General features: G+C 37.0%; 1 pseudogene; it reads left to right on the forward strand.

Moving 5' to 3' along the window:
* The first annotated feature begins 1,545 nt into the window (after window positions 1-1,545).
* Window positions 1,546-2,433, forward strand: LOC116907860 (annotated as a pseudogene).
* The last annotated feature ends 23,975 nt before the right edge of the window (window positions 2,434-26,408 follow it).

Raw genomic sequence — 26,408 nt, forward strand, 5'->3', positions numbered from 1 at the left:
CTCAACCGTGGGCTCTTGTACAATAAAAAATATGTTAATATGTTAATACTTTTATACTTCAAAGGGAAGAACTAGGGTGCAATCACCATATGAATAAATTAAAACCAAGCCCCAACAGTGTAAACTTAATGTCCAATGTCTGTAATTCACTTTTGACTTTCTGGTCTCTTCTAAAGGGCTGGGGTCACTTACATGGTTCTGCCCACTGTAGCATACACAGCGTTTCTTCTAAGTGTGGGCTACCTCCATTCCAGTCATGCTGCTGATCTTGGAGAACATCCTGTGGTACTGCCATCTTCTATTACAACAGGACTATACTTTCACCAATGGCTTCTCGTGGACTCTTTCCATGGTGGTAAGCTCCAGCTTCTCTTCATGTTTTCTTCAGTCCTGAGGCTTAACTGCTACACAGGCTGCACCTTCACTAATGGCCTCCTCTGGCCTCATGTTAATGGCCTCACGACCAAGCTTCAACATATCTCAGTGACCTCCTTGTGCCTTCAATACCAGTGGGAGACTTTTATACATTACCAAGATTGTTTCTTAGCACAAGGACCAACCTTGACCACCTGAGGAAAGCATTTATGTGCTAACTGTAAGGAATCTCTTCTCAGAAGATGTCATCTCAATGATGCTAGTCTCTGTTTAACAATCCTAAAATTGCAGCTGCCATTGACCAACATCAAGCATCCTAGCAAAGCAAAGGTTTCACTTTAGTTATCCTTGTGTCTTGGTAATCATACCAGCCTCTTCAGCACCAGCTAACTAGAACCATAGATTCTTAAATCACAATGTGCAAAGCCTTTATAGAGTCTTCAGTGACGCTCAAACTCTCAAAGTCCTTCCACCACTGCCAAAGTCCACACAGTCAGTTCTTTCACAGCAATATCCTACGTTTGTCTTAGGTTAGTTGAATAGAAGAGAGTGTGTTTGTTTGGCCTACACATCCTATATTGCTGTCTATTGAAAAAGTCAAGGGAAGAATCATACAGAAGAAGAACTTGAAGGCAGGGATTGAGGCAGAGGCTGCAGAGAGCTATTTAGGAGTACTTACAGGCTTACTCCTCATGCTTCTTCAGTCTCCTTTCTTATACTCAGCAACTACAGGTACATAGGTGGCAACAACCCAATGGACGGGACCCACTCCCATCAATTGCTAATTAAGAAAATACCTTATAGTCTTGACTATAGCCTGATCTTAAAGGAGTCTTCTTTTCAAATAAGGCTCCATTCTGAAGACTGTTTTAGCTTGTGTCAAATTAATATAAAACTATCCACAAGGCTTATGGAATCTTATGACTAAACCAAATGTTGAAGATCTTGTGTCCATGGATCAGACAGGCACACGCATATCTAAACATGTTATTTTTCAGAGCAGAGATGTTAGAGTAACTTGAGACAAATAAATATCCTGCAGCAGCCACGGGCCGGGTCTGTGAAGAAGGCCTAGGCCATCTGCTTTGTGGCTTGTCTAGCTTCTGTGCAGCTTCTCTTGCTTCCTGTCTGCAGTGGCCAGGCCAGAGGAGGCCATCGGGAGTCATAGAGGATGAGGTGGTTCACATTGCCAAGAAGATGGACAAAATGGTGCAGAAAAAGAATGTGGCTGGCATATCAGACATGCCAAAAGAGCTTAAGAATATTTGCATGGCCCTGGCATTACTACAGTCCACTAGATTTGGAAAGTCTGTCAATGCTATTCTCAAGCAGAGTACAGATGAAGAAGTCATATCTCTAGCCAAATCGCTCATCAAATCCTGGAAAATATTATTAGATAGACCATCAACTGGTAAAGACCCTGAAAGAAAGAAAAAAGAACCTGCAATTTCATCACAGAATATCCCTGAGCTAGAGAAGAAAGTTGTTCCAGCAGCCATGTAAGCAGCAGTAAGGATGAGACAAGCGCTCGGGGTACTTATGCTTCATCTGTTCCTCGGGCACCAAGCACTTCTGATTCTGTGCGGCTCAGGTGTAGGGAGACGCTTGCTGCAGCTCTCCGGACAGGAGATGATTATGTTGCTATTGGAGCTGATGAGGAAGAACCAGGATCTCAGATTGAGGAAGCTATACATAAGGAAATAAGGAATACTGACAAGAAATACAAAAGCCCAGAACGAACTAGAATATCAAATCTTAAAGATGCAAAGAATCCCAATTTAATGTGCTGTGTGGGAAAATTCCTCCTGACCTGTTTGCTAGAATGAGAGCAGAGGAAATGGCTAGTGATGAGCCCAAAAAAGATGAAGAAAAACCTGACCAAAGAAGCCATCAGGGAGTGTCAGAGACCAAAACCAGTGGAAACCAGACTGACTGGTTCACTTGCGGCAAATGTAAAAAGAACTGCACTTATACACAGGTGCAAACTCAGGGCGCTGATGAACCAATGACAACATTTGTGTATGAAATTAATGTGGAAATCGGTGGAAGTTCTGTTGAGTTTGGGAGAATTGGCAAGGTATCTGGACCATTAAGAACAATGAATTTTGCAATTAGCCTTAAAATTAAGCCAGGAAACTCGTTTCCCTGCAAGTGAAATGTGTAAACAATATACATCTCATCGGTTGGCCTTTGTTGTTTACCTGACAGTCTCTGCAGTCTCAAATCAGCTGGGACACTAAAACGTAACTGTATATTGTGTTGCTTCGTTTTTCTTTTTTATAGGTTGATGTTGAATTTTATGAAATATTAACATCTTATAGTCTAGAACACAAAAATTCTGTAGATCTGTTAATGCATAAAGATAAATTGTTTTGCTCATTGGTATGTACCTAAAATATTAAAGGAAAGGGGATAATATAAATTTTAGAGTTACCAAATATACTATATTCAAAAGTAGAACTTGACTACCCTATCAAAGTTGTGCACACAATTTGAACTCGCATATTATTTTACTCTTAATTACTGTGCTCACAGAGCCTCAGTTCCTTAAATCTCTTGCATCTGTGACTGACCAAAGTGACCATTTCTTGTATTTCTCACACAGGTATATTACCATTTTTGAATAGATTTTACTTTGAAAACTGACTTGTTTGCTATCAGTTTATTTTGTTTGACTTTGTGCTATATTTTAGTTCTACAGAACTCTGTTATAATTTTCTAAGCTTTTCACAAAGCCATACATACTTCTGGTGAATTTTCCCCTAATAGAAGGACATGCTGTGAAGAAAATGTTAGTATCTGAGTAGAGTTCCTGAAGGCAGCATGACTGTACTTGCACTTGGAAACCTACTAACCATAGAGTAAGCCTGGGAACTATATGAATCACTAATCTGTGCTCTTTGCATATGGAGGGTGCAAAAAAAAAAAATCCTTTAAATCTTTTGTGCTAAATTTTTTCTTACATGATGTCAAGCCAACTGAAGTAAAGGTTGTAGCAAGTAGTTTTGTAAAACATACTTCATGATTAAGTTTTACTTTTGTTTAAATGTGTTCCACTTGTTTTGCTAGTAATAAGCAGTTGTTTTTACATTGATTTCTGGACACAGGTATCCTAATGCATATAGTAAAGGCCACTGTTAGAAAGCTCACAACTTAGGTGATTCTGTCGGTGTTCAGACTTCTGTGTAAAAACCACTACACGAGCTTTGCCCTCTTCTCTGCTCTGCAGATCGTTGGACATAACATAGAAAACACTTAGTGTGTTAAAAGGATAAAATACATTTTGAAAGAATTAGTTTCAAAGTAATAAGGTTAAAATAGTCCCACTTTTAAGTGATCCACTTTAAAATTTGTAAATCAATTTTTTGTTAAGGATAAAAATAAAGAAAGAAAGACAGAAAGAAATACACTGCACTCTGAGGGGCTGAAGTAAACAAAGTCTTATTGCCAACAAATCGATTGGACATATTTCAAAATGGTGGTTTTCCTTCAAGCCTAGCAAGGTATTTCAATAGCAATGTGTGGTATGTTATAAGGATGAGGTAACTACAAGATTGCTGAAACTGAAAGTCAGGAAACTGTAAGACAGTCCAGACAGCTGTGGCCCCCTAGATCTTCGTATTATCCTGTCTCCCCACCAGTGCCTGACAGTACAAATCGTCCAGCAGCTTCGCCTCTGGTGAGCAGCCCTTCCTGAGCCTGTACTTCTTCTAGGCTCCAGCATCCCTAGTGTTTGCCTGCATCTGGCGCTTTTCTTCTCAAAGGATAAAATGGTAGATTCTAGGTTTGCAGTACACCAGAGATGCAGTTGCGTTTGCAATTGTATCGTTATTCCCCAGATGTCCCTGTGAGCAGCTCAAGTCATTAGAAAGAGGACGTGTCTTAGAAATAAAAGAATTAACCCAGAGTTTACAAAGTACTTGTTGACTGTTTAGCCCTGTGCATTAAACACTAGACGTGATAGAATGTATAGACAGATTAATGGGGGTTTGTCTAGGAGGTGATTTTAAAGACATGAAAGAAATATCTTATATATTGTATAAAATAATTTGCTTCTGGGAAAATGACATCATTTGTCAAATGAAGAAACAGGTTTTATAAAAAGGTTGCAGTACGCTTCAGTGAACAATGAGTGCTGAGCAGAACAGATAACTGGGAAGATTTAGTTCTTAGCGACTCTCAGATGTCTCTGATGATGATATAGTGCGGGTGATCTGAAAACATTACCTTATAAACATGATATGCTGAAACTGTTGAGCAGAGAAGATGGATTCCCTTTATTCTTCTAAGTTCTCCGCCTGGACTAAAAATGACATTGTCATAGAAATAACAAGAAGGAAAGTACATTTTAATTCTAGTGTGCACACTCAGCACTCTCACAAAAATATAAAGCACCCAGAGCTGTAGAAATGAGAAAGGGTTGCACCCCACCCCCAGGTGTTTACAGCAAATGACTAGACGATGAGGGTGAGCGATACTTGGTGAAGGAAGGTCACCTTGTCCTGCAGGTAAACTCTGTGGCTTTTGAGCAGCACTCTCCCAGATACAAATACTTTAACAAGCAAAGGTCATTTTATAAGTATAAATTTCTTCTGTAAGGGACACCTCTAAGGAGCCGTGCTGCACTGAGCTGTGTGACCACCTGGTAATAAACAGAATCTCAGAGGTACACTTGAAATGGCATATTCTGGCCACTTGTCATTTTAAGGGGGTGTATCTTGAGCACCTGACAAAGTTTGCTTTAGAAATAAGTCCTTGGAGGTTATGGAGGACATATGAATGAATTTTGTGTGTGACTTTTAATCTGGATTAAGGTTTATGAAACCAGATGGACACAGTGTCTTATTCTATAAAAATTTAGTGATTTTGTTGCCTTAAAACAGCCAGGCATATCTGAAGGAACATGAGGTTTTTGGACATCCACGTGTGTCAGCATACCAATTGCCACTGATTTATTCTCTAATTCAACATATTTCCTGTCTAGACGTAGTGTTCTTCCTTTGTTGGGACCATGTTAGTGTCATGTTAGTGTCAGTGATATTTCCTTCCTCCCCTCACCACATATTCAACCCATCTGAAAAAGTAAAGACACCAGAACTCTATGTTTACCTCAGAGAAACAACACAGTTCAGCCTTACCCTCTCTGATGCCAGTAAATATCCTCCATTTCCCCTTCAATTTTAAACCCTACATGGTGATCCAAACTCATCTTCTCTGGCTATGTCAACCAAGCTCTACAGTTCTCTTTTGATGTTATTAAAAATCATTTTTCTTGTCATAGCTGAGTATGTAGACATGTATTGTGACAAATCAGCTAATGGACTCTATAAAAATCTCTAGGTAAAATACATGAAATATAAGCAGATTACTTTGTGGATGTGTACACAAATCTGAAAACTTCAGAGATACATATTATATTTTAAAACTATAATTTATAATATGTTCATTTAAATGGCTCTTTCCATACACAGAGACAGAGAAAAATTACACAAATATATGGGTTTTTTTTTCACCAAAACCACCATTACTTCTGGCTACAATCCTCTAAGTGTGTTACATATGATCTATATTTCCATGTGGATTATACATAATGAATAAGCACACACAAAATTTTTCAAGTGGGATTGAGTAGCACACACAAAATTGAAAATGTCTCAGAGTAGGCTATTCAATAATTGCCCGAGGGTCTGATAAAGAACATAGAACCCAAACCAAATAACGTTTTCACTGGTTTTACGTATAACTTTAATTTACTCTTTTTTTGGTCCATCTTTATTAAATTGGGTATTTCTTATTTACATTTCAATTGTTATTCCCTTTCCAGGTTTCCTAACCCCTCCCACTCCCCTTGTATATAGGTGTTCCCCTCCTCATTCTCATTCCATTGCCACCCTCCCCCAACGATCTCATTCACTGGGGGGTTCAGTCTTAGCAGGACCAAGGGCTTCCCTTCCACTGGTGCCCTTACTAGGCTATTCATTGCTACCTATGCAGTTGAAGCCCAGGATTCAGTCCATGTATAGTCTTTGCGTAGTGCCTTAGACACTGGAAGCTCAGGTTGGTTGGCATTGTTCATATGGGGTCTCAAGCCCCTTCAAGCTCTTTCAGTCCTTTCTCTGATTCCTATAACAGGGGTCCCATTCTCAGTTCAGTGGTTTGCTGCTGGCATTCGCCTATGTATTTGCTGTATTCTGGCTATGTCTCTCAGGAGAGATCTACATCCAGTTCCTGTCAGCTTGCACTTCTTTGCTTCATCCATCTTATCAAGTTTGGTGGCTATATATGTATGGGCCACATATAGGGCAGGCTCTGAATGGGTGTTCCTTCTGCCTCTGTTCTAAACTTTGCCTCCCTATTCCCTGCCAAGGGTATTCTTGTTCCCCTTTGAAAGAAGGAGTGAAGCATTCGCATTTTGGTCATCCTTCTTGAGTTTCATGTGTTCTGTGCATCTAGGGTAATTCGAGCATTTGGGCTAATATCCACTTATCAATGAGTACGTACCATGTATGCTTTTCTGTGATTGGGTTACCTCATACAGGATGATATTTTCCAGTTCTATCCATTTGCCTATTAATTTCATAAACTCATCATTTTTGATAGCTGAGTAGTATTCCATTGTGTAGATGTACCACATTTTCTGTATCCATTCCTCTGTTGAAGGGCATCTGGGTTCATTCCAGCTTCTGGCTATTATGAATAAGGCTGCTATGAACATAGTGTAGCATGTATCTTTATTATATGTTGGGGCATCTTTTGGGTATATGCCCAAGAGAGGTATAGCTGGGTCCTCAGGTAGTTCAATGTCCAATTTTCTGAGAAACCTCCAGACTGATTTCCAAAATGGTTGTACCAGTCTGCAATCACACCAACAATGGAGGAGTGTTCTTCTTTCTCCACATCCTTGTCAGCATTTGCTGTTACCTGAGCTTTTGACCTTAGCCATTCTCACTGGTGTGAGGCGAAATATCAGGGTTGTTTTGATTTGCATTTCCCTTATGACTAAAGATGTTGAACATTTCTTTAGGTGTTTCTTAGCCATGTGACTTTCCTCAGCTCTGAATTCTTTGTTTAGCTCTGAACCCCATTTTTAATAGGGTTTTGTCTCCCTGCGGTCAAACTTCTTGAGTTCTTTGTATATTTTGGATATAAGCCCTCTATCAGTTGTAGGATTGGTAAAGATCTTTTCCCAATCTGTTGGTTGCCGTTTTGTCCTAACAACAGTGTCCTTTGCCTTACAGAAACATTGCAAGTTTATGAGATGCCATTTGTCGATTCTTGATCTTACAGCATAAGCCATTGGTGTTTTGTTCAGGAAATTTTCTCCAGTGCCCATGTGTTCTAGATGCTTCCCCACATTTTCTTCTATTAGTTTGAGTGTATCTGGTTTGATGTGGAGGTTCTTGATCCACTTGCACTTAAGCTTTGTACAGGGTGATATGAATAAATTGATCTGCATTCTTCTACATGCTGACCTCCAGTTGAACCAGCACCATTTGCTGAAAATGCGATCTTTTTTCCATTGGATGGTTTTGGCTCCTTTTTCAAAAACCAAATGACCATAGGTGTGTGGGTTCATTTCTGGGTCTTCAATTCTATTCCACTGGTCTATCTGTCTGCCTCTGTACCAATACCATACCGTTTTTTATCACTATTGTTCTGTAATACTGCTTGAGTTCAGGGATAGTGATTCCCCCAGAAGTCCTTTTCTTGTTCAGGATAGTTTTAGCTATCCTGGGTTTTTTGTTATTCCAGAAGAATTTGCAAATTGTTCTGTCTAATTCTTTGAAGAATTGGATTGGTATTTTGATGGGGATTGCATTGAATCTGTAGATCGCTTTTGGTAAAATGGCCATTTTTACTATATTAATCCTGCCAATCCATGAGCATGGGAGACCTTTCAGTCTTCTGAGGTCTTCTTCAATTTCTTTCTTCAGAGGCTTGAAGTTCTTATCATACAGATCTTTTACTTCTTTGGTTAAAGTCACACCGAGGCATTTTTTATTATTTGGTACTATTATGAAGGGTGTCGTTTCCCTAATTTCTTTCTCAACTTGTTTCTTTTTGTGTAGAGGAAGGCTACTGATTTATTTCAGTTACTTTTATACGCAGCCACTTTGCTGAAGGTGTTTATCAGGTTACTAGTTTTCTGGTGGACTTTTTGGGATCACTTACATATACTATCATATCATCTACAAATAGTGATATTTTGACTTCTTCCTTTCCAATCTGTATCCCTTTGATCTCCTTTTGTTGTCTGATTGCCCTGGCTAGGACTTAGAGAACTATACTGAATAAGTAGGGAGAGAGTGGGCAGCCTTGTCTAGTCCCTGATTTTAGTGGGATTGCTTCAAGTTTCTCTCCATTTATTTTAATGTTAGCTACTGGTTTGCTGTATATGGCTTTTACTGTGTTTAGGTATGGGCCTTGAATTCCTAATCTTTCCAGGACTTTTATCATGAATGGGTGTTGAATTTTGTCGATTGCTTTCTCAGCATGTAATGAAATGATCATTTTGTTTTTATCTTTCAATTTGTTTATATAGTGGATTACATTGATGGTTTTCTGTATATTAAACCATCCCTGCATGCCTGTAATAAAGCCTATTTTATTATGGTGGATGATTGTTTTGATGTGCTCTTGGATTCAGTTTGCCAGAATTTTATTGAGTATTTTTGCGTTGATACTCATAAGGGAAATTGTTCTGAAGTTCTCTTTCTTTGTTGAGTCTTTGCATGGTTTAGGAATAAGAGTAATTGTGGCTCCATAGAAGGAATTCAGTAGCGATCCATCTGTTTCAATTTTGTGGAATAGTTTGGATAGTATTAGTATGAGGTCTTCTATGAAAGTCTGATAGAATTCTGCACTGAACCCATCTGGGCCTGGGCTCTTTTTTGGTTGGGAGACTTTTAATGGCTCCTTCTATTTCTTTAGGAGTTATGGGGTTGTTTAAATGATTTATCTGTTCCTGATTATGTTTGGTACCTGATATCTATCTAGGAAATTGTCCATTTCCTCCAGATTTTCTAGTTTTGTTGAATATCGATTTTTGTAGTAGGATCGGATGATTTTTTGAATTTCCTCTGATTCTGTTGTCATGTCTCCCTTTTTTATTCTGATTTTGTTAATTTTGACACACTTTCTGTGTCCTCTTGTTAGTCTGGTTAAGGGTTTATCTATCTTGTTGATTTTCTCAAAGCACCAGCTTTTGGTTCTGTTGACTATTTGTATAGTCCTTTTTGTTTCTACTTGGTTGATTTCAGCTCTGTATTTGATTATTTCCTGCCTTCTACTCCTCCTGGGTTTATTTGCTTCTTTTTGTTCTAGAGCTTTTAGGTGTGCTGTCAAGCTGCTGATGCAAACTCTCTCCTGTTTCTTTCTACAGGCACTCAGAGCTACGAGTGTTCCTCTTAGCACAGCTTTCATTGTGTCCCGTAAGTTTGGATATGTTGTACCTTCATTTTCATTAAATTCTAAGAAGTCTTTAATTTCTTTCTTTATTTCTTCCTTGACCAGGTTATCGTTGAATAGAGCATTGTTCAACTTCCATGTATATGTGGGCGTTCTTTCCGTATTGTTATTGAAGACCAGCTTTAGCCCGTGGTGGTCTGATAGGACGCATGGATTATTTCTTTCTTTCTCTATCTGTTGAGGCTTGTTTTATGACCAATTATATGGTCAATTTTGGAGAAAGTACCATGATGTGGTAAGAAGAAGGTATATGCTTTTGTTTTAGGATGGAATGTTCTAGAAATATTTGTGAAGTCCATTTGGTTCATGACTTCTCTTAGTCTGTCTATGTCTCTGTTTAATTTCAATTTCCATGATCTGTCCATGATAAGAGTGGGTTGTTGAAATCTCCTACTATTATTTTGTGAGGTACAATGTGTGCTTTGAGCTTTAGTAAGGTTTATTTTATGTATGTAGGTGCCTTTTTATTTGGATGATAGATATTTAGGATTGAGAGTTCATTTTGGTGCATTTTTCCTTTGATGAATATGAAGTGTCCTTCCTGATATTTTTTGATGACTTTTGGTTGAAAAATTGATTTTATTCGATATTAGTATGGCTACTCCAGCTTCCTTCTTCAGACCATTTGCTTGGAAAGTTGTTTTCTACCCTTTTACTCTGAAGTAGTGTCTGTCTTTGTCTCTGAGGTGTGTTTCCTTTAGGCAGCAAAATGCTGGGTCCTCATTGCGTATCCAGTTTGTTAATCTGTGTCTTTTTATTGGGGAATTGAGGTCTTTGATGTTCAGAGATATTAAGGAGTAGTGATTGTTGCTTCCTGTTATATCTGCATTTAGATGTGACATCATGTTTTTGTGTTTGTCTTCTCTTTGTTTTGCTGCAAAATGATTAGTTTCTTGCTTTTTCTAGGCTGTAGCTTGCCTCCTTGTGTTGAGCTTTACCATTTATTATCCTTTGTAGGGCTGAATTTGTAAAAAGATATTGTGTAAATTTGGTTTTGTCATGGAATATCTTGATTTCTCCATCTATGTTAGTTGAGAGTTTTGCTGGATACAGTAACCTGGACTGGCATTTATGTTCTCTTAAGGTCTGTATGACTACTGTCCAGGATCTTCTGGCTTTCATAGTCTCCGGTGAGAAGTCTGGTGTAATTCTGATAGGTCTGCCTTTATATGTTACTTGACCTTTTCCCCTTACTGCTTAAACATCATTTTTAAATAACTGTATTGCATAATGTTATATTGTTAGTTCATGATAGTACACCTTGACACAGTATTTAATGTCTATATTAATGACCAGTGTAAGCCAGTGTAATAAGCAGTGGAATTCAGGAATTCAGATGTTATGGCATATATCGATATTTTGGTCACTCAAGATGCTTTCCGCATCTAAGCTGGGAATCATCCCTCAGTCTTCCTTTTCTCTTTCTAGGGAACACTTGCTTTATTTTTGTCTTCAAAGAGAAAATAACATTGGTTATCTGCATTTTGATCTGTTTAGGCAGAAAGATTAGAGACCACATGTTCTGTAGTATGGCTGAGTCTAAGCTGTGCTTAAGGATTTTGAATGGAAACACATCAAATGAATGTTTTTCCATCATCCTGTGGAGAGAGGATTGCCGATGTCATACTGAAGAGCTGTTGTCTATCAAACCTGGGTCTTTTATTTAGACATGATGGATGCTCAAGTTACTTGAGCCTCCTAAGCTGCCCTAGGCTCTAAATTGTTATTTTAATATATTTGTTGTGGTAACCAGACAATTCTTCTGGCAGCAGTAACAGTTTATAGTACTCACATAAGTATGTTATATTTTGCTTTAATATGTAATGGAGTATAGTTCATTCGTGAGGGATCGATAGTCTTTTGACTAAAAATTTGAAAAAAGCAGTATTGTGTGGCTTAATTCTCTCCTTACCTTCCTTGAATCAGAAAAAAAATCATATGGAGATTAAATAAATGTGAAAACATATTATCCCTATTATAGTCACTTATATCATGTCTATTTCATTTTTACAATAAAATGTACAACTAATCTGGGTTTGATTCAAATACAGACATTTTTATTTAAAAAAATCTCTAGTGAAAGTGTCAACTTGACTTGAATTTTAGAGTTAGGAAAAGCTTAACAATATTTATTCTTAGAAGTAATTCTTAAATAGGGAAACGTTTAATGGATTTTATAATTAAAAAGAAAGAACTGTGGTATATTATTTAATAGTTTTCAAGACTAAGAATTGAAAACTTTATGGGGCTATTATAAATGAAAAAATATTTTTAAAAGAAGAAAACTATTTAAGTTGAAAATCACTAGGCACTTTATCTGTTAAGATTCACTTCATCAATTTTTTAATGTTATTCATTCCAAGGTCAAGAGTACCTAATTCTAGAAGTTTCAAAAGACACCTAGTAGCTGAATCCCTGTAGCTTCCTGGTTCAGTTGTAGAATGTACTCTTGAGAGAGATTTTCCATGAAAAGTACCAATAGTAAAGAGAAGCTTATACATTTTACTTGAGCAAGGAAATTATTAATGAACACTGCCAGAATATAAAAATAAAAAGTACGTATTGCACAGAAACAGAATGAGTTAAGTAAGATTGCATGAGTTTGGAGTCTTGCCTGAAGAATATAATTTGTGTATATTGTCAGAAAGGCACAGGTGTTTCTTAGGTGGCTTCTCATGGTGCTTTATTTTAACAGACATAAGAATCACTATATAATGTATTGAATTGAAATCCCCTTTAAGTTGAGAAAATTGGAACAGTAAGGTTCAGAAACATAAGTCTGAGAAAAGTCATTCACTGAAGGTAAAGGAGAAACATTTGTTTAAAAAAAAAAAGGCAACATGTTGTCAAGTGCTGAGATCAGAGCATCCAGAGAGATCTCCAGGGATATAAAGGGGTCCCTCAGGTACTTCGGCTTGGTTATCATTAAAGAGTATGGATAATTAAACTGCATTATGTTAGAGAAAAAATCAGCTCCAAATCAGACAAACTACCTGAGGCCATATGGGGAGAAGATTAGATTCTGTTTCCCACATAGGCTCCAAAATTCTCACAAATCACAAAATATCTAACAAAGTGCTCAGCAAAGTTCAGTCAATGAGTGGCATTACTCTCAAGCCAAGCATACTTCAAGTTTTTTCCATGTAATGCTTTGAAGAACTAACAAAACAAACAAACAATTCTCTGCCAACTCCAATTAATTTAACCAAACCCCCCAAAAAATTACAATGCTATAAATAACTTATCGTACTATGTATTTATTTGTGTGATGTATATGTGTTGGAATGTGTATGGAGTTTAGAGGCCAACTGTTGGAATTGTGTTTTCTCCTTATATATACCCTTACATAGGATTCAGGTTCTGAACTCTTGTTATCAAGTTTCCTCAGCACCATTAAGCACTCATTGAGCCATCTGACTAACCCCGTAATGCTGAAGACAAGATAACTGTCTGGGAGATAGTTCAGTGACTAAAGCACTTGCAGTGAAAGAATTAAGAGCTGACTTCAGGTCCAAGAACCTACGTGGAAGACGACCTTCCCAGTGTCCCTTCAGGGAGAAGGGAGAGACAGTCCGTAAAACCCAGGAAGTGTACAGGTCAGCAAGTTTGACACAGACAGATGGAAATAACACTTAGTCAAGCAACTTTCATTAAACTAGATTGATTACAAAGAAGATGATATGGAAGTAGCCATGGGTCTTGTAGAGAGAAAATGGTTTTCAGTGAGAATGAGAGGGATGAGAAAGAAGAGTGGAGAAATGAGAGTGAAGTTGTCATATCCATGTGTGGAGGAAAGAGTGAGTGGAAAAATAAAAAAGTGTAAGGCAAAGGCATATAAGTTTGTTTGCTGATCTCCACATATATACCATAGTTTTTGCGTGCATGCATGCATGCACACACACACACACACAGAGAGACAGAGAGAGAGAGAGAGAGAGAGAGAGAGAGAGAGAGAGAGAGAAGAAAACTTGATAAGAGACCCAACCACAAACTGAATGAATGGAACAATAAACTCAGCTGTCTACAAAGATGTATAGGAGGATATAAAAAAATAGAATTATACAAACTAAGATGAAATGTAGTCACTAGTCTCCAGAATAAAGATAATTATCTAAAATTTATAAAACAAATAAGTAATGGTCAGAGCGCTTCAAAGACAAATAGCCAAAGCAAATAAGGAATTTAACATAATGAAAAAAAGTTAAGTCAGGAAATTTGGTAGCTAAACAAAAAAGGTAGAAAATAGCCACACAGGAAAAATCTTTAAAGAAAAAAAACACTAAAATTCAACATCAAATTTGTAATATCAAAATTGTAACTTTAGAAGTGTTTTTAGGAAAAGATCGTCAAAAATCATATTTTCATTCTCAAAGGTTTTTTTGCATATTTCTCTAAAATAGTTGTGTTATCTACAGTATGTGCCCTCTGTTAGCTCCTCCTTTGTATCACTTGGGTCTAGATGTTGCCAAGGTACCATGCCATAGGGCCTGTCTCTGATCCTGTGTGGTATCCCACCTTAAAGGAAGATACCATTATGTATATGAGTGAGAAAAAGAGTTGACACTTTTGGTTGACACTGAGGACAGGATGAGTTTCAGTGTATCTGTGATGCCAGAGCAGGGCATGGGTAACAGAAATAATGAAAGTTAAGTCAGGAAAGACACATATACAACTGTGGCCCCAGTTACAACAGGGGTATGAATCATGAAGGCTCCAAAGCTTTGGGGTCAGGTCATTATTATTTCTGGCCTGACATTTTGGATAGGAAGCTGGTTCTAGAAAAAGAGTCCATTTTTGATCCTAATCCTTAGGTGTCCATTATATATTCAAAAACATAGTCTTCTGTGAATAACTTCCTCTTTCCTACCTTGGAGATGCAGTTACACACTTGTGCTATGGCTTGGTACAGTAACTGTCATGAGTAGACTTCTCAATACGTTTTCTGTTATACCTAGAAGATGGTCCATAGAGATGTCCCTGCACTATGCTGTTTGTGGTTTAAAACCTGTGCATCTCTCCTTTGGATAAATATTATAAGACTTAGAACTCAGTAAGCAACTCATACTTATTCTTGCAATTCTCCATAAATACATCGGGGTTACATATTCCCCAACTCCATTAAAAATTTTTAAAATAGATTAATAAAATCCCAAATATTCAATGTTTACACAAAATCCAATTTTTTTTCTCTTCTTTGATTGGAATTGTGTCAAGTGACTGTACTATGATCTGGCTTCTGGCTTATTACATAAAACAGTACATACAGAGTGAGCATAGTTCCAGCTGTCATTTTCCTGCACAAGAACATCATAATAATCTCTCAGAATCTCAGAAGAAAAACAACATCCTCACTCCATATTTTTGAAACTGTGTTTGTGCCTTTTATTTACCAGTTAAATGAAGGAGATTCCACACATGCCATTAAACAGAAGTAACAGTACAAAGAATTGCATTTTGTGTCCATTCATCTAACTTTGTAACCACGATTGAAGAAGTCCTTTATGCTTGCTCTCATTTTAAACTTTTGCCTCTAATAGAGGTTCTAATTGTTATGCTGCAGTTTGTTTACGGAGGTGTCTCATGGCCTCTAGTGGTACAAAGCATGTGTGCACTTTGAAACGTGGACGTCCATTTCCAAGATAAAGCACTGCATTCCAGAGTATAAGAGGATTGAGTTTTACAAAAGCCACATCTGCTCTGGAAGCCTCTGGCAGTTTTCTTACTTTCTTACTTTCCATGTGTATTCTAAGAAGTGGGAAAACACTCACTGTGAAGATTTAACAGAGAAATTTAAACAGTTAAAGAAAGGATCGAGGAAGAATGAGAACATGGAGATGCTGCAGGAAAAACAAATGGGAGAAGTGGATTTCAAATGCACAAAAAACACACTACTGGACATTTCCTAGTAACAAAAGAGCTGCAAAGTGTATCTCTGGTGTTCAATTTGTTGACCAGCACTGAGGTAAAAGTCTTTCTTGCCATCTAGGGCATTACTAATAATATCATTCATGATTCCAACTCTTATTAAAACCCCTTCCTTCAAAAAAGCTTCTTTCTTTCTTTCTTTTTTTTTTTTTTGAAAACCTTCCTAACAGGTTATTATTTTATAAAAGATAAGAAAATATAATGGTTTCTAAGTGTAATAGAATTAATAAGGAGAGGACACAAGATCCACATACATGGGTCTGATTTCAAATGTCTTTTGTCAAGACACTGTTCATACTCTACTGATTTGATTGTAGAGTGTCTGTGGACATGTTGACCTTGATGTCCCCAGTTCCATGGCATTTTCTCCTGTGAATCCTGAACTCCAACTCACTCCAACTTTTTTCTACCTAACAAAATTCTTTGTCTACTCTGTCCTTCTTATATTAAACACTATTCTCCTATTTATCTTGATATTCCTGAAATATCATTTTTTGTACCTGTTTTAAACATTTCTTTAACAAAACATGCTCCAAAGAAACCAAGTCGGTGTGTGCTCATAAAAGATGCTTATTTTGTTAACACGAGTATGATTGACTCTGCCACAAAATTATTTAAAATCAATATTCTTCAGCATTAATTACCCTCTAATTCATGGCATTATTACATACAATGAGTATTACATTACACATAGAAGCTTAATGCCATGTATGCCACACAATAAATAACAAATGTTAGAAAGCAATGAAAATATAAAACTAGTTCTGGTTTGGACACTAGCATTTCACCTATAATTTTTTTTAAATGGCTACCTGGGTCTCTGGAATCTTTATCCTTAGAGACAAACTCTTGGCACATTGACATTTAACTCTAGTTTACTCTCTCAGAAAACATGAGTGAATATTCCCATTTGTATAGTGTGCTAAACTATATCTAACAAACTTATTACGCAAATTCTAATTCCCTCTCACTGTGTAGAAGTTCAGTTACCAAACAGAAGCACAATGATATTGTAAGCCTTTCTGCCTGGGCACAGACAATACAGACCTTTCCACATAATCTCTGTGGATTTCCTTGACAGGTAGAAGCAATTCCAACTGTGCTTTAGGGAGAAGTCTGTTTGCTAAAACATCAGCAGTGGGAGATTGTTCCAGCTCACTGGAATTCTATTATTTAGAGGATAATGCTTAGACCTAGGAAAACAAAGCTGGGTGATTTTGAAATGTCACCATTTTAAACTAGCTATAAACCAGATTCCATGGGGAATGCTTAAAGATGTAAAGATCACCTCCCTCCCTTTCTCTCTCTCTCTCTCTCTCTCTCTCTCTCTCTCTCTCTCTCTCTCTCTCTCTCTCTCTCTGTCTCTCTCTCTCTCTCTCTCTCTGTCTCTCTCTCTCTCTCTCTCCCAATTTTTCAAAGAAGGGAAAAAAAATCGAATCAAATGCTTTTGGTCATTCATCACAAGGGCTCTTTTTTTTTCCAGTCTGCTTTTTTTTTAATCATTGTAGATACATATATGAAGAATATGGTCAGTTCTAGCTGAAGGAACAGACAAAGCAATAAACAAAGTCCTGCGTCACAAGGACTCTTAATCATACACTAGAGTTTTACTTTTTTTCTGTCCCATTAGTCACATCTTTCTTCTGTAGGACATGAAATTAGAATAAATTCATATTAACTTGTTATGCTATGATGAGAACACATATCTCTACTTCTACCTATATATAAATTAATAATTTAGCCTTCACTGGTATTTGACTGTAATAAGCTAGCTATGTTAATGTTATATAATACATGAAAATAGCTTCTATAGACGTATTAAGAAACTGTGTTCCTACACAAGGTTAAGTCAGTCAACATTATGGCATAGAAGATGGAGGTCTTCCTGACCCTTTTATGACTGAGACACTATTGACAATTGATGGCTGCTAGAGAAGGGAGATTTGGGCTTCATTAAGGATGTGATTTCTGGTAGGCTGACCATCCTCCAGGACATCTCCTGGATGAGCACACTCCTGTATGAGCAGCATTAATTGGATTCATTCATTGGCTTACAAATGGCATGAATTTAGGAGGGAGATGAGAGACAGGGATTGAGGAGGAGTTGAAGGCAGCTGAAGGAAAAGAATATGATCATATATATTGTACTCATGCCTGGGAATATTCAAAGAATAAAGCATTGTGTTATTTGAAAACAAGTAAATGTTTGATTATAATGATTATTTTGCATTATAAGTTGTTTTTTGATTTAGTTGGGGTTATTGATAATCCCCCACATATCCTATGAAGAAAAGGCTAAATACATTTAAACTTTTGTAAAAAAAAAAAAATTTTCTCTTTGGTTGGTGGTTTAGACTCTGAGAGCTCCCAGGGTCCAGATTAGTTAACATTGTTGGCTTGCCATCCCCATAAGTTAAAGTACTATAGTAAGGCAGCAGAGAGGGAAGACAATATTTGGATGATAAATAAATAAAATAATAAATTACAAAATATAAAGAAATTATTTCCCCACTGTATGCTCACAATCACAGTTAATATTTTACTATATCAGGGGACAATAAGTGCTTCTCTGTAAACACTGCCTGATGCCATCAAAACACTAACCTTTGCTCTTCGATTCAGTATGATCCCACAATACATTGTGTTATTTGCTTTGTTGACAACAAGCAGTCAAGGATTTGACATTATATCACTTTCAATTAAGTATGAAAGAGTGGCAGACAGAAACTCCAGGGAAGACACATTTTGACTTAGTGTCAATATAAAGCACCATGGTTCTTATTCTAGGAAAGATGAGATATGACACATAAAATCCCTGACACTTGAAAATCAAAGCTGGCATGAAATGTTTTCCTATCTTCACACTGGTGACCAGCATGCTTTGCCTTTTCTCTTGTGCTGCCATTCTCTTTAAGCCCAAATTGGAAAGCCAGACTTTGAATTTGAGCCCCCCAAATATCCTTGCTACTGAAAGAGTATTTTCAACTGCACAATAGCTGAATATCATTTAAAACCTGTCTTATTATATAGCATGCATTTATAATAACTTAGGCAATAATTATTACAAGAAACAACTCTCTGGGACCTACAGTAATGAAGATAAAGACTATGATGAGGATGGCAAATGCTATTGTTTAAGGAAGTACCTGAATTCATTAAATAGATTTTAAAAATTGCACATCACAGTCATACAATGTGACAAGCAAAGGCTGAAAACTTGACATTTAACAAGCACAGACCACCAAATGTCAAACATGCAGACTGACTCCTCTTTTTTGAATACCAATGGAGTTTCACTGTATTTTAAATAAAGATTACTTTCTCCCCTTTTGCTAAATCCTGAATGCCCATTGGATGCTTTTTTGGTCAAAAGTTTTCTAAAAGTATTTAAAATACCATGTGAAATTTCTGCTACTATGTGTTTGGGAACGTTTCAGTTGTAATTTTGTATTTAGGAATCATCTCACATCCACTTTAGATGATTTTTTGGGAGGGTCATTTTGTCTGCCCATCTCTTTTAGGAAGCTAAGTTTGAATATAGCAGATGTTCTTGCTGCTGCTGCTGCTGTTGCTGCTGCTGCTGTTTTGTTGTTGCTATTGTTGCTGCTGCTGTTGCTGCTGCTGCTGTTGCTGCTGCTATTGTTGATGTTGCTGTTTTGCTGTTGCTGCTGTTATTGTTGCTGTTGCTGTTGCTGTTGCTGCTGCTGTTGTTGCTGCTGCTGCTGTTGCTGCTGTTGTTGCTGCTGCTTCTGCTGTTGTTGCAGCTGCTGCTGCTGCTGCTGTTGCTGCTGTTGCTGTTGCTGCTGCTGCTGCTGTTGTTGTTGCTGTTGTTGTTGTTGCTGTTGTTGTTGTTGCTGTTGTTAAGATAATAAATTCTTTTGTCCTCAAGCCAACCAAATGCTTCTGTTTTAATTCAGTATCAGGTCCATTCTCTTTGCTGTGCAGCTCGTTGAGTCTTGATCTGTAGGTATGTATTTCCATTACAGTAGCATGCAAAGCATTTCCCAATCCATCAAAACCCTTCCCTCTTCCTTAGAGTCTGCAGGACAGTTTCCATTTCATTGTCTTTCCAGAATGTCTTTGACTTTGATTCATTAAGTATTCAGCTATGCAGGCTATGCAGAATGTTTATATTCCCTAAGCAGCATGCAGTTTTAAATCTTGTTCATTTCTTCCAGGGTTTTGCTGCTTTTTGCTTTTACAAAGGTTTTTTTTTTTTTTTTTTTTTAAATATGGATGTTCTAAACACCAGTGAGCAAATTTGTCGCCCTTGATCTTCATCTAGAACAGAAGTAATCTTGGCCTTACAGGATGATTTAGGGTGTTTTCCCAATGACTCCATGGTTTCCAAGAGGTATTAAAATACTGATGTGTATTGTCTTAAACATTTGGAGAGAGTCACCAGTGAGTCTATCTGGCTAACTTCTCTATGTCAGAGTCTCATTTGTATTGAAATAATTATTTGGTGCACATTGGTCTATAAGATTCTATGCTTCTCTTTGAACATTTTCTTGAATTTCTTTCAAAGATCATCTCCATTTGAATTAATAATTTATATTTATGGGCATGAGGTTGTTCATATTTTCTTTTACTATTACTATTCTCTTGCAAATAGTATAATGACTGTCTTTCATTTGCTGGATATTAAAACTGCTTTCCTCTTTTGTTGTTCAAGTTTCTGCAATGTGTCAATTGTCTTGATTATTCTAGAGAAGCAATACTTGGTTTTGCTTTGAAAGTTTTGCTAGTGGACTCTTACTTTTATTGTCGTTGTTTTGTTTTGTTTCACTTACAGATGCTGCGATTATTAACATTGCTTACCTTCTGCCATTTAACCTAGCTCACTCTTCACCTTCATGTTTCTCAGGGTGGAGCATCTGGCTCTTCTGAGTTTTCCCAGCACATGAAATCAACACATTAACTCATTGTAAATCCTGCTTCTATTTTCTTCCGAAGTAATTTTAAGAGACTATAGAAATAGCATAGCAGCTAAGAGCATTTTCTGCTCTTTCAGAAGATCCAGGTCTTGTTTCCAACAACCAAAATGTTTAAAACTGCCTATCATGCCAGATCCAGTGCGTGACACCTTGTTCTGGTCTATTTAGGAATGTGCACAAGCAAACATACATATAAAAATAAAAATATTTTAATAATTAATCTGTATTATTATGGTGAAATATGGACAATTCAAATAATACAAAATATTGTTGACCAGCTAGTGCATCAATAATATACTATGGGAAATTCAAAAAGTAGGGACCAGATAATAGCCAGCTATAATTGACATTAACATGAAGAATAGTTTATGTCCACAATGTGCTGACAATATAAAGGGCTTTTTAAAAATAGTCTTTAATATTTTACTTTTTAGATAACAAAAGTCATATTTATTTGCTCTCTCTGTGTCTCTCTTTCTCTTACACACACACACACACACACACACACACACACACACACACACACACACATACTTTCCTGTAACTCAGTCCACGTATTCTCCCCACTGAAGAACACTGTACTCTCAAATTATGTGGGGTTTTTTTTGGTAGTAGTTTTGTTGCTGTTGCTGCTTCTTTGTTTTTAGACAAGAGTCTCAAACTGTGGCCTAGGATAGCCTGGGAATGGAGGTATGAGTCTCCATGCCTGAGCTACTTGGTGAGACTGAGATCTTTACTGAGTAGAGAGTGACACTCCCAAACTCTTTAATGAGAAGCATTCAAATGTGAAGGAATTGTGAAGTAAAAGTAAATTGTACTGTTGAATTATTTTAAATTGCATAAATTATTATACAAAATTACATTCAAAATTATACTATTACATTTTAGCTCTATCTTATTATAGTCTATAAAAATAATCACTAAAAATATTCCATGTTAGGTCTAACTAATATGCTAATGACCAGTTAAGAGAAAGTTATATTTATGGCCATACCACTGTGCATGTACCCAATCTAGTGTGATTTCAGAAAAGGAAATTAAATGATAATTACAATAATGATGCTCAAACCAAAAAGTAGGAAGGAATCCAGGATAAACTAATGCCAGATGTAAAGGGTTCTAAGCATACAAAAGGTCCTGGAAATATCAAAATATATCAAATATCATTGAATGGATTCGCCTTTTCCAATTTATTTCATTTTATTCTGAAATATAAAGTAGTACATGAAATGTAAGTAGCATATGTTAGTCATCAAATCTAAAACATTACAAAGAGCCTATAAATGAATCCTTTCTGAGTTATTTCTTTTGTATGGAGTTCCTGGTCCAGGTAAAGCTGATCTTCACAGAACATTAATCAGACAGGATTAATGATGGAATGTTTTTCGCAGGGCATTAAATTCATGGCTTTGAAAACTTGTCCAAAAGTATTGATGTGTACATTAAATGTTACTACACATAAACTGAGCCTCAACACATTGAGATATTTAAGAAAGGTGCGTCAAATTTAAAGAGCATGATTTATGTCCCTGAATTCTGACTGAGATAAGAATTATGCCAGAAAAATATGGATTATGTTTATCTAGTGATGGAGATTACAGATAAACCAGTAAAATTAGAGGTAAACTAATTAGTTTAGTTGAATACACTACTTTAAGACACCATGTTACATCCTCTAACTGCATAGAAATTTTGTCAGTATATAAAAGGAAAGTTTTTAGCTCTAGTGGAGAACTATGTAAGTGATCACTAATTCTGTCATTATCAAACTGTCACTTCATTGTTATCTCCAGGTCTACCAGGTTTCCCATCTAGACCATTCTAGTTTAGTATCAATCTTATTCTCTGTAAACATCAATAGATTATTGGTGGAATATCTGTGCTTTGGTTTATTCTGTATTTCGTAGATTTATGCAAATTCTGAATTTTAATATCTCTTTCATACAATATATCAAACCATAATTCCCCACATGAACAAAGTACCTGTCTTGGCTATGTTCATCTTACTGTTTTTCTTTGGACTCCTCTCTCTCCACGACTTAGATAAGCCCATTCCTGAATAGTGGTAAATACATTTGAAGTGCTCAGTGAGTCAATGCTGAAAGAGCAGATGTGTACTATGTTCTCCCAGGGAATTTTTCAGTTACTTCTCAACCTAAATCAGTAAATGAGTTTTTTCTTTAAAAATATAGAGTCTAGAAATGTAATTCTTTTTACAGGATTTAGATGCCTATTCTCAACCTAAAACAAGTGGGTTTTATTGTTCTTCTTGTTCTTCTTGTTCTTGCTGCTGCTGCTGCTGCTGCTGCTGCTGCTGCTGCTGCTGCTGCTGCTGGTGGAGGTGGTGGTGGTGGTGGTGATATATTTTTTTAAGTCTTGTTTTGCTATCTTTAGAAAGTTGAATAGATAATATATATAGATAGATGACAGATGGATTGTAGTTAGACAGACAGATCGATAGATGAAAGATAAAGAGATAAGTAATAGGTGATAGCTATGTGATCAATAAATAGGCAGACAGACAGACAGAATCATGTAAATTACTGAGTAAAGTGCTTAAAAGTCTTTCTCGTACCTAGCAGGGGCCTTATAATGCTTACTACTAAAATTTTAGGCCTCTTACTATCTGTCTTCTGCCAAGTGGTCCACATTTTACCCCTATAATTTCAGTGACCATTTTATATTGCCAATGTTATTAATGCTTTCCAGTATAACCATTAACCACATGCTTAAATAATTAAACAAAACTTGAAATATTCTGTTAATGCAGAAATATACACATTAATGCATTAAAAATATTGATGACTCTGTCCTAAAATGTTTATATCCACCATGTTTAACATGAAATATAGTGGCAGACCCTTTATCTCTGAGGTTTCCATGGTATCTCTTTTCCATAGTAAATATATGAGTTTTTTTTATGCTATGTCTTGTGATTTTCCAGGTTTTACAGCCATTAGATTTTGTTTTGCATACTTCTATATTTGAATAACTGTTTCAATTCTCTTGCTTTATTTAAATGTAAAACAGATGAGATCGGGTTGGTTCAGGGTGGTATAGCCACAGAAGGCCTTCTCATAGTTATGTTGGAGGCATAAGATAACTGGAAACATTTCTGTAATGGTACAGATTCAATAACTATCTAAGCTACTCACAAAATATTGGGCCGGAAATTAAAATTCAAACTATCTCACTTGCTTGTTTGCTTATTTTGGTTTTCTTTTTTAATTTTACTTTTCAAATGTTATTCCCTTTCCGGGTTTCCCAAGTGTAAGCCCTCTATTCTATCCCCCTTCCCTTCTTCTATAAGGGTGTTGCCCTCCCAAACCAACCCTCCTTCCTGCCCCCCGACATTTCCCTTCACTGGGAGGTCCAACCTTGGCAGAACCAAGGGCTTCTCCTTCCATTGGTGCCCAACAAGGCTATCCTATGCTACATATGCACCTGGAGCCATGGGTCGGTCCATGAATAGTCTTTGGATAGTGGGTTAGTCCGTGGGAGCTCTGGTTGGTTGGCATTGTTGTTCTTATGGTGTTGCAAGCCCCTTCAGCTCTTTCAGTATCTCCTCTAATTCTTCCAACAGGGATCCTGTTCTCAGTACAATGGTTTGCTGCTAGCATACGCCTCTGTATTTGACATGCTCTGGATGTGCCTCTCAGGAGACGTCTATGTTCTGCTCCTGTCAGCATGCACGTCTTAGCTTCATCAATCTTATCTAGCTTTGGTGGTTGTATATATATGGGCCTCATGTCGGGCAGGCTCCGAATGGCCGTTCCTTCAGTCTCTATTTTGAATGTGACAATAAATTGCAGAGAAATTGAGATTTGGTTGTATCTCAAGATAAATACAGTTACAGTTATACAGAAAATAAAAGTTATTTAGTTCATGTTCTCTATGGAGTTTTCTTGAATGGTTGTACACCACAAAAGAATCGAAGGTGGTAGCTGTTCACCCAGCTGTGCTGTATTGAGTGGAAATGTCCTACATAGTTTGTGGCACTTTAATGCTTGGTTCCCATTAGGTGGCACTGCATGAGGAGGTCTAACTATTACAGTCTTGCTTAGTTCCAATTACACTCTCTGCTTCATACTGTGCTTTAGGATGTAAAGCTTCTGCCCCTGCTGCTATACCTACCGCTTGCTACTCTGCCTCCCCACTATGATGGACTCTCATACATCTAGAACGGTAAATCAAAATAAACTCTTTTACCAGTTGCCATGGCCAAAGTAGTTCATGACAGTAACAGAAAAGTAATGAATACATATCCAACATCTCAAAACAGATAACTTATATGATGAGAAAAATCTGATCAGAATCCTTTGCCTTTTCTGTGCCTAAAGTTTTTTCCAAGTTTTTCCTATGTAATATATTTTGATAGTGTCTTTTCCCTCCACATACTTCTCCCACATTTTTTCTATCACCTACAAACAAAAATATCAAATGAATTAAAATACCTATTAAACACCTGAGTCTGTTTTGCATTGGAGTATAGCACTGGCACTCCATTAGAGAAAACTTATTTTTCCTTGTCCTAGTGAGTATCCATTGAAAAAAAAAATTCTTGGTTTGGTTAAGATTTGGCACCTACTTCCACTTCTCAGTGTTTGTATTTGGGCTTGTTTGAACCTTTGCAGATCTTGTATGAGCTGTAAAATCCCAGCTAGGTTAATTTGGAAAGATCGGATTTTAAAGACAGATTGATAGTTTACAGTAGAATGAGATATAAATACATGGAATGTGAAAGCAGGGAAGGGTTAAAGAAGTGAAAGGAGTAACTATAAAATACACATTCCTTTTTTTAATTCTTTAAAACCAGCTGCATGCACAGGATCAGGAAAAAAATACTACTTCAACCTAATGGTGTTGTATAAGAGTAATGATTCATTCGGTTGGTCAGTTGTAGCAAAGGCATAGCTCTAAGTCTGGTGCTGATGGCACAGGAAGCGATGACTATGGGGATAAAGAGGATGGAAGAATTCACCCTACTCCCTACCTAATAACTTCCCTAAAACTATGCCTGCCTGCCTTCCTCCTTCCCTTTTGTTTATACATAGATTGATGGAGCTGAGGCTGGCCTTCAACTGCCAACTCTCAACTCTGTACCTCCTGGTCATTAAAGTTTCAAGGTATGCATCATTATGCTCAGTTACTGCAGGGAAGACAACCAAACCCACATTGCTGTACATTCAGAAAAAGAATTTGTGAATGCTGCTACTTTTATGAGTTCATATTTAAAACCTGGAAAGTGTTAGCACTTAGATTTATGGGTAGGGTTTTCCACCTGGGTTACGTTTTTATAACTTGATTTGTACTGAAACTTGAAAGTAGTAAAGGTTAGAAATTATTGCATTAATGTAATCAATAGTGACTGCATGTGATTAGGTAAGATTGTTTATCAATATGAAACTTATTTAGGGCTGAGAAGATGACTCAGTTGAAAACTACTTAGCATACAACATGAGGCCTTAAGTTGAATCAACAGAACTTGCAGAAACACTGGGCACATAGGAATTAGAGAAATAGCTCTGTGATTCAGAGTACTTCCTGCTTTTCTAGAAGACTTGGGTTCAATTTGCAGCACCCAAAGGGATGCTGGCAACCACTTTCAGGTGATCGAACATCCTATTCTCTCCTCTATGGTCAATAGGTATGCACATGGTGCTATTTCAGGCAGTTAGAACACTCAAGCACATAAATAAAGAA

Source organism: Rattus rattus, chromosome 8, assembly GCF_011064425.1.
Source record: "Rattus rattus isolate New Zealand chromosome 8, Rrattus_CSIRO_v1, whole genome shotgun sequence".
Classification (NCBI taxonomy): Eukaryota; Metazoa; Chordata; class Mammalia; order Rodentia; family Muridae; genus Rattus; species Rattus rattus.